This window comes from Cervus elaphus, chromosome 23 (genome assembly GCF_910594005.1).
Source record: "Cervus elaphus chromosome 23, mCerEla1.1, whole genome shotgun sequence".
Classification (NCBI taxonomy): Eukaryota; Metazoa; Chordata; class Mammalia; order Artiodactyla; family Cervidae; genus Cervus; species Cervus elaphus.
In genome coordinates, this window is record NC_057837.1 from 50,603,054 (window position 1) to 50,611,034 (window position 7,981).

At 45.0% G+C, this 7,981-nt stretch overlaps 1 long non-coding RNA gene across 1 annotated transcript; it reads left to right on the forward strand.

Moving 5' to 3' along the window:
- The first annotated feature begins 983 nt into the window (after positions 1 to 983).
- LOC122681789 lies at positions 984 to 2,896 on the forward strand. Its single transcript, XR_006337106.1, has 3 exons — positions 984 to 1,806; positions 2,244 to 2,309; positions 2,667 to 2,896. It is a non-coding gene; the product is annotated as an uncharacterized LOC122681789 (long non-coding RNA).
- The last annotated feature ends 5,085 nt before the right edge of the window (positions 2,897 to 7,981 follow it).

The window sequence follows — 7,981 nt, forward strand, 5'->3', positions numbered from 1 at the left end:
CAACATAGGTGAGTCACCTCACAGATGAAGAAACCTCATTCCAGAGGGGTTATGTGACTGCCCCAAAATGCCAGGTAAATCAGGGTCACTGTATATTTTGTGCCCTGGAGCTGCTGTCTTTTTGCACCAACATGATGCTGCCAACAGGTTTCCATATCAAAACGGACCCAGCTGCCCTTTCTATGTACCTTTTAACTGAGAGCAGTGCTTCTGAACAGAAATGCCTGCTGGAATCACCTTGGATCTTGTTCAAGTGCTAAAGCTAATTCAACAGGTTGGGAGTGGAGCCTAAGATTCTGAATTTCTTTTTTTTATCCTTTATTTTTAATTGGAGTACAATTGCTGTATGATGTTGTGTTAGTTTCTGCTGCGCAGCCATGTGAGTCCGCTATAAGTATATTTATATCCTCCCTCTTGAGCCTCCCTCCCATCCCCTCCCATCCCACGCCTCCAGGTCATCACAGCACCAAACTGAGTCCCTTGTGCTACACAGCAGCTTGCCACTAGCTATTGTCCATGTGGTAGTGTACATATGCTAATGTCCTTCTCTCAGATTCTGAATTCTGACTCTGACAAGCTCCCATAGGATATGGCTACTGGCCTGGGGCCCTCCTTTTAAATAGCAGGGACACAGAGCACTTACACATGAGCACAGTGCGCAGCCAAAAATACACATCTGCATGCAGAGCTGACCCCATGCCAGGAACTGGGCTAAGTTCTTTACAGGCACTCACTTCTTTGGTCTCTGCATAACCTCTTGAGGCAAATACTGGGCTCATCCTTGTTTTACAGATGAGGCATCTGAAACTCAGGAGTCTACAGAAACTCAGCTACAAGTGGAGAAGTGGAGGTTCAAACTAGGGGGGGCCCACTCACACCCCCAAGTCCAACCTGGACACCCTAGCACCTCTCCTGAAAACTGCATCATTGAACCGTGGCCCAGTGACCCCAGAGGGTCATTGCTGCCATGGAGGAGGCTTTAAGGACTATTTCTACAACCAGGAGTCAATATGTTCATAACAGAGCTTCCATCAAGCTGTCATGGAGATTCAAACTCGGGGTGCCCACCCACACCCCCAAGTCCAACCTGGACACCCTAGCACCTCTCCTGAAAACAGCATCATTGACCGTGGCCCAGTGACCCCAGAGGGTCATTGCTGCCATGGAAGAGGCTTTAAGGACTATTTCTACAACCAGGAGTCGATATGTTCATAACAGAGCTCCCATCAAGCTGTCATAAAAACCAAGAAGATAATTCATTGTTTTACTTGCTATACCCTTCCAGAGTCTGTGGGTAGCCCTGGGAGTGCAACCTTTTCTGGAGTGAATGACCCTGGACGGCATGCTGCCGGTGTCTCCCCCATGACCACTTTCCCAGACCTCCATGCGGAAACCCACTGTGCATTTTAAGCAGGGGGACAGTCAGGTTCAAACAATGCTTAATTTTTGGAAATAAAAGTACACTGTGATCTTCATTCATTTGTTGGGCTCACTTTCATCCTCTATCTCCAAGGCAGAATCACAGCAGGTGTTGACTTATGGCACCCCTAGAAATCACCACCTGTGGTCCTTATTTAAGTTGAACTTTTGAGCTTAATTGTGATGACTTTCTATGACTTTCTATAGGGTTTGGGGTCCGAAAGAGTGGACATGACTTAGCAACTAAACAACAACAACAACATCCCAGAACAATGTAAATCCAGGAACTGGAAAGAAACAGTTGACAAAACAAAGAAAACAAGCAAACCCTTCAAAGGAAGAACTCAACCTTTCTCACATAAGAACACTTAAGTGAGAGTCAAATAAGTAAGTGACAATAATAATAAAATGTATTACCTGATATTATTATGTGCCAGACATTGTACTAAGCACTTAGGTATATTAACTCACTGAATTCTCATGAAAACCTTATGAGCTAAAAAGCACTATTAAAATCTTGTCCTGTAGAAAAAGAAACTTATTAATAGGATCATGGAAGAGGTTAATCATCCAGACTCAAGCTACTCAGAATTCGAGGAGCAGAGCTGGGACTCAGCCCACAGTCAGGCTCCTCGATCCATGGGTTGCCCAGGTACCCATTGTGTGATGAAACATGTGGCCTGTGGCGACGCCCTTCAGGTTTGAAGGGACTCCAGCAGCTCTCAGACCCAATAGAGAACTTTGCGTCCTTTCTAATGAAAGTATTAATAATGAATATACAGAAAAATCCTTACATATTCTCCTTTTTGCCATCTTTTCATCAGGTGACACAGAAAGCCTCTTTAGCCGCAGAGCCAGCAGTTGAGTGGAAGTGGGAAGCAGCTAATGATGTGAGTTGCTCAAGCCAAAGAATTGCATTTCCCATGAAATACCTGGATAATTGGCTCATTTCCCTGAATGTTATATAGAGCACAGGTCTGACCCAAAAAATAGATACTGAGAAACAAAGAAGAAAGGAATATTCTTTCTTGGTTTCTAATTGCAGGAAGGAAAGAATCCTTCCCTGTGTGTGTTCCGTTCATGTGGTGACATGTGCTGGATTTTAAAGGGTTGGCACTTTCATGCATCATCAGAGGGAACAGAAGAGCAATGTCACTGATGGTCCCTTAGGATGGATGCCACAAGAGGTGCTTCAAGAACTCTCTTTATCAGGAAATAAAACGGTTTTCCCCTCTCTGAAAACACAGGGGTGTCAACAGAGGAAACTGAACTGGAATTCAGGAGTGCCTGGGACCCGGCGTGTCTCTAGACTGGTGTGGCCGTGAGCAAGTCTGTCACTGTCTCTGGGCTTCAGTCAGGCATCTCTGCAGCTCACAGAAGCGGACGCGATGGGAGGTTTTCAGCTTTGCCCCTGTCCACGGCGGTCCCAGGTGACTGCTGCCGCAGGACCGCGAATCAGGTGACTCAGACCCCACTCACCATCAGCCACAGGGAGGTGCCTGGTCCACGAGTCCACCACGGCTGGGGAACCGCAGCCCCATGTGGCCCAAGGCAGCCTGGGGAGACTCTCAGAACTCAAACTACTGAGAAAGAGCGGTCCCCCTTCCCATGGACCACTGGGTACCAAGTTGCATGGGACTGCAGGAGTGGTATCTGAGGATGAAGCCACCATCAAAGAAAGCAGGAGGCAGACGAAAGGGACAGGATGCCGGCTGTTCTCATTTGCGCACCTGCCTCCAGCTATGCCTGAAGTTAGTCCTATGCCTGGACTTTCTGTTAGGAGCTCCTGTCATTTGTAAACAATATCATCATGACAAATACAGAGGCCCATGGGGGTGGGGTGGAACAAGACGGGGAGGCAGGTGGGGAAAGGGGAGAAGAGAGGGGCAGAGACTGAGAAGAGAGAAGGGCTGCAAGCTCAGGGAGACAGATTCTCCTGTGATCTGACTTACATATTGGCTTTACATATAAGATGCGATGTTCAAAAAGAATTAGCTAGAAGTGAAAACAAAAAGTACTAGAGGAGATGATTCAAGGGAACTTGCGGTTTGCCTTCCTGTTCTACTGAAGATAAGGCAAGCAGAACTCCCCGGAAATGTTTCTAATTAGGGTATGAAAAGAAGCAGAAATCTAGACGACGAAATCAACATTTCCAGTGCTGTGTGTCGCTCACCCCCTCCTTGACCCCTTGATCTTTAGATGAACCCAGATTGAGCACTTCTGGTCTGATTCCATAACTAGAGAATGCAAGGATGCTAACACAATCTGGGTTTTCTGGGCAGCCTCTTCCAGAGGGAAAGACGTGCCTTGGTCAGCGGGTGATGGGCAGCTAGATGCAGGTCATGCAGCACAACCCACCATAAATAAATAAAATTAATTTTAAAAAAGATGTTAGGCTTCAAGTATCCCACTCAGCACATAAAATATTTACTCGCTTCAAAGTCTACCTGTTCTTCTTCACATCTCACTTCCTCAGTCTCTTCTGTCATCACAAGTATCTGTCCAGTGTTTAATGTAGACCAGGTACTGTATGCCAGGGGCAGGGGAGGCCATGTCCTCAGAAAGGCTAGGGAACCGGTGAAGAGACTGCCCTGGACAAGCAAGGTCTGGATCTCCTTTCAAAGTGGGAGACTGCAGGGAAAGAAACAGATAGCCCTGGGCAGGTTGATCTTTTCAGTGTGTGTCTCCTTGACCTAATCATCTCTCCATCCTGAGCCTTGGTTTCCTCATCTGTGTCACAGGAGTGGATCTTGTTCTTATCAGCTTCCGTGAGGGGGTAAGGAACTCTTCACCAAGTAGATTTTAAATTGCTCGGACTTCCATCCCAACCTCAGATCAACTCCCCAGCAGAGGAAGAGAGAAAGAAGCAAAGATCCAGGGAAAAGACAAATAAACCTCTCCCTGTGTTCAAAGACTCAGCCAGAAATGCTTGAACAGGTAAGAATCTGCTTCACCTCTCTTAGGAACAAGAGACAGCTTGTTACTCTCGTGTTTTTAAATCTAATTCTGATGACCTCAATGTATTCCAAGCAAGAGGAGAGTCAAGACTGTTTGAATTGCTGACAACAAAAACCCATCTCTAACTGGCTTTTTTAAAAACAGAGGGAAGAATTTATTAATATTTGTCCTCCTACATCTGGGGACTGAAGAGGTGCCATCAGAAATCTCTGCCTCATGAGTAATTTCCTCTCCTTTGACTCCTTTCTTGGACAGCTTTTTTTTTTTTTTTTCCTTCCACAGTGTGGACCCAATAGCACCAGACTTCTATCAAATCACTGACTCCAGTAGAAAACCAACTTCTCTGTCCCAATCCTCTCCCTATCCATGCCCCACCACCCAAAAGAGAAAAACTTCAGACCAGTTAAATTAAATCATAGGCCCACCCCTATCTCTAAGTTAATCACTGTGGCAACTGCATGTGCTCAGGCTTGGATGAAACTCCCACCTGGGAGCTGGGACAGGGCCATCAGCTGTGTAGGGGGTGAGATTGTGGGAGGAGGTCCCACACCAGACACCTGAGTGCTGTTTCCAAAATGAGGCACTGTCCACTCCCCACTCCCCCTCCAGCCCTGTCCCCAGTACTTTTGCAGGCTTGATTTGCAGGATCCACTCATTCTTGCCAGTTTCCTGGAATCTTGTCCTTCCCTTAAGATACACTTGACAGGGATTTTCCTGGTGGTCCAGTGGCTGGGGTTCCACGCTCCCATTGTAGGAATCTTGGGTTCAAAGCTTGGTCAAGGAACTGGATCCCACATGTTGCAGCTAAGAGTCCCCATGCTGCAAATAAAGATCCTGCATGCCACAACTATGACCTAGCACAGCCAAATAAATGTTTTAAATATATATATACTTGATAATTTCTAGGTAACTCAATACATTTCTGGGCTTCCCAGGTGCCTACATGCCTGCCTGCTTAGTCACTCAGTCATGTCCAACTCTTTGTGACCCCATAGACTGTAGCCCACTAGGCTCCTCTGTCTATGGGATTCTCCAGGCAAGACTACAGGAGTTGGTTGCCATACCCTGGTGACTCAGTGGTAAAGAATCCACTTGCAATGTAGGAGACACAGGTTCAATCCCTGGGTCAGGAAGGTCCCCTAGAGAAGGAAATGGCCCTTCTCCAGTATTCTTGCTTGGGAGATCCCATGGGCAGAGGAACCTGGTGGGCTATAGTCGATGGGGTCACAGAAGAGTCTGACACCACTTAGTGACTAAACAACAACAACACATTTTCAGGTGACTCTTAGCACATTCATTCTAAACTTCTCAAATATCCTTAAAAGACTCTATGCAAAAACAAATATACATGCCAGAAAAGAGGTTTCATTTTGTATCAGGCCAACCTACAGTCTGCTTTTTCTAGTCCTTTGCTTCTAACATTCAGGGCTTATATAAGCTAATTTGCTGAATTGCTTGTCTCTCATCCCTACTCTTGTCCTTGGTTTCACAATACCAAGAGGGGGCAGCTTTGAATTTTCTGGGCCATGGCCCTCCTAAGAACTAACGGAGTGGATGAGTATTATGAATCAGACAGAAATATATGTAAACAGCATCTTAACACTTAAAACAGTAGTATGAACTGACACATGAAGGAGAGCAAGACAAGTCGGCGCTCAGGGACAACCCAGAGGGATAGGGGAGGGAGGGAAGTGAGAGGGGGGCTCATGATGGGGGGAACACATATTTATCTGTGGCCAATTCATGCTGATATATTGCAAAAACTGTCACAATATTGTAAGGAAGCATTCTACAATTAAAATAATTTTAAAAAATCAAAGAATCATGACCTAAATATCACTTTCATTTTGAAACTTTTCTCCTCTGTACAGATTATTATTATTAAAAATAAATATTATTCATGCAAATATACTAGCAGCATTGTTTGGTGTAGCCCAAAAGTGGAAAAGAAACAATTAGAACCCTGTATGGAACAACTGATTGCTTCAAGATTGAGAAATGAGTATAACAGGGCTGTCTGTTGTCACACTGTTTGTTTAATCTATATGCTGAGTACATCATGAGAAATGCTGGGCTGAATGAGTTACAAGCTGGAATCAAGATAGGCGGGAGAAATATCAACAACCACAGATATGTGTATGATATCACTCTAATGGCAGAAAGTGAAGAGGAACTAAAGAGCCTCTTGATGAGGGTGAAGGAGGAGAGTGAAAGAGCTGGCTTAAAACTAAATATTAAAAAAAACCTAATATCATGTCATCCAGTCCCATTACTTCATGGCAAATAGAGGGGGGAAAGTAGAAGTAGTGACAGATTTCCTCTTCTTGGGCTCTAAAATCTCTTCAGATAGTGACTGTAGTTATCAAATCAGAAGACATTTGCCTCTTGGCAGGAAAGCGATAACAAACCTAGACAGTGTGTTAAAAAGCAGTGACATTACTCTGCTGACAAAGGTCCACATAGTCAAGGCTATGGTCTTCCCAGTGGTCATGTATGGTTGTGAAAGCTGGACCATAAAGAAGGCAGAGTGCCAAAGAATTGATGCCTTCAAACTGTGGTGCTTGGGAGTCCCTTGGAGAGCAAGGAGATCAAACCAGTTGATCTCTGGATTCAGTCAACCATGAATAATCTTTGGAAGGACTGATGCTGAACCTGAAACTCCAGTATTTTGATCATATGATTCGAACAGCTGATTCATTGGATATGTCCCTAATGCTGGGAGAGATGAAGGGCAGAAGGAGAAGAGGGCATCAGAGGATGAGGTAGCTGGATGGCATCACCGATGCAATGGACAAGAACTTGGGCAAACTTTGGGAGATGGTGAGGGACAGAGAGGCCTGGCTTGCTTCAGTCCACAGGGGTCTGTAGGGTCACAAAGAGTTGGACATGACTGGGTGACTGAATAACAACAATAAAAAATGGAAAAACCCAAATGTCCATCAACTGATAGAGGGATAAACAAATATTAGCCACCAAATGGGATGAACTACATTTATAACATGGACAACCTCAAAAATAGTATGTCTAGTGAAGAAGCAGACACAAAAGATGAGATTTTCTATTACTCCATTAATACAAAAATATCTAGAACAGGCAAATTCATAGAAACAGAAAGTAGATCCATGGTTACCTGGAGCTGGAGCTAGGGATGAGGATTAACTGCAAAAGACAAAAGAGATCTCATTGGGGTGACAGAAATACCCTAACACTTGATTGTGGTGTTATTGGATATGATGTAAGAAATCAATATTTGGTCTTTGTCCCTGGTTCCTGAGACATGACTCCTAAAATCCTTGGTGTCTCTGGGGTGATGAGTGGTCTAGATGGCTTCAGAAAGGAGGCTAGTAGCCAAATGACTCATGTTGGGGGCCCCTAGATGGCTTCAGGAAGGAGGCTAGTAAGCAAGACTAATGGGTTATGCTGACCTCCAGAGAGGACAGAGGAGCTAACAGTGAGTTAATCACCACTGGCTAATGATTTAGTCAATCAGAACTACATAATGGATGCTCCATAAAACCCCAAACATCAAGGCTCAGGGAGCTTCCAGACTGGTGAAAACACCAAGGTGTTGAGAGAGTGACATGCCCAGAGAGAGGACAGGAAC